This window comes from Austrofundulus limnaeus, unplaced genomic scaffold (genome assembly GCF_001266775.1).
Source record: "Austrofundulus limnaeus strain Quisiro unplaced genomic scaffold, Austrofundulus_limnaeus-1.0 Scaffold140, whole genome shotgun sequence".
NCBI lineage: Eukaryota > Metazoa > Chordata > Actinopteri > Cyprinodontiformes > Rivulidae > Austrofundulus > Austrofundulus limnaeus.
Window position 1 is genome coordinate 1,213,929 of NW_013952542.1, and position 1,550 is coordinate 1,215,478.

Genomic DNA, 1,550 nt, shown 5'->3' on the forward strand with positions numbered 1-1,550 from the left:
GAGCGCTCCTCCTCCTCTGTCCGAGGCTGGTGTGGGGTGAAAATCCTCCACCTCAGACGTTCAGAGATGTAATTATCTGCGATACTGTGGTCACTCTCCATGTAGCATCAATTATGCTAATGCTAGCTGTCACGTTCTCTCGTCCTGGCCACACCTCCGCTCTCTAACCCCACCCCCCTCCCCTACCCACTTTGATGCATTTTCAAATTTTGCCTTGGGGCGGAGTTATCTTTTCACGGGGGGGTAAGATACACTTTAAGGATTCCAAGGTGTTCCCAGGTCAGAGAGACGTCAGCATGTTTTGGATGACCCCCGATTTCTCATCTTAGTGGGACATACCAAAAAGCTTCCATGGGAGTTGTCCAGGAGATGTGTGCTCCAGACTTCTCTGGGAGCAGCAGCTCTACTCATCACAACAAACCGGAGCAACATCCTTGTAACTCCATAGAATGCAAAAAGAGCAGGCGACAGAATGTCTCCTTGTTTATGGTGTTAAAAAACAGCCTATTATGTAATAATTTACCAGAACACAAGATTCTGAATTTGCCATGTGCAGCTGCCTAAACACTTGCTGTTACAAAGGCCTGCTGTGTTAAACTTTACCTTTTAACGTTTAGTATTTCACAATTTTATTTTTCTTTTTACCTTCTTTTATTGTGTTTGTGTGTTTTAACTCGCTCTAATAGAGTTTGTTTCGTCTCACTTTGGTCAATGCAAGACGTTTTTGGAAGGTGTTACATAAATAAATTTATTAATATTCTTTACAATCATTGAAACTTTTACCAATGTAGCAAACAAAAGCAAACAAACAAACATCACACAAGACAAAATCAAGCAAACAAAGGAACTAAAATCAATAATGATTCTAAAGTGAAATGATGCTGAGTGACAACCTCATTCAAGATGGCTAACTTAATAAAAAATTCCATGAGCCATAGGGAAAAAAAACGAGTAGCCTTTTTACCAAATACTCTTTTATTCTTGAGTACAATTTTTGGGTACTCTATCCACCACAGATCACACAGGTGAATGTCTGGACCCCCGTCCAGGTGTCTCTGTTGTGGACTGGACTCCTGGACAGGTCTGCAGTACTGTGAGGGACTGGAGACCTGTCCAGGTGTCTCAGTGATTGATAAAGAAGAATTCTTACAACAAAGAAATGACCAACCAAACTCAAATTTTCTATTTAAAGATGTATTAAGCTGCCTGCATTTGCTGTTTTAGGGTGTTTGTGTTTATTAGCTCATTTAAACTGAATAAAGTTTCGACTCTTTTACTGATTTGATCTGATGTACAGTAGTTCTTGTTCTGGACCCTGTTAAACTGAATCTATAAACCCTGATGTTCTCTGTTCAATAGAAACCAAAAGACAAATGGCGCCATCTAGTGGTCATTTTGAAAACACAACGAATAGAAAAACATTACAGGAAAGCCATAATCCATCCATCCATCCATTTTCTTCCGCCTATCCGGAGTCAGGTCGCGGGGGCAGCAGCTTCAGAAGGGAGGCCCAGACCTCCCTTTCCCCAGCCACTTCTTCCAGCTCCTCC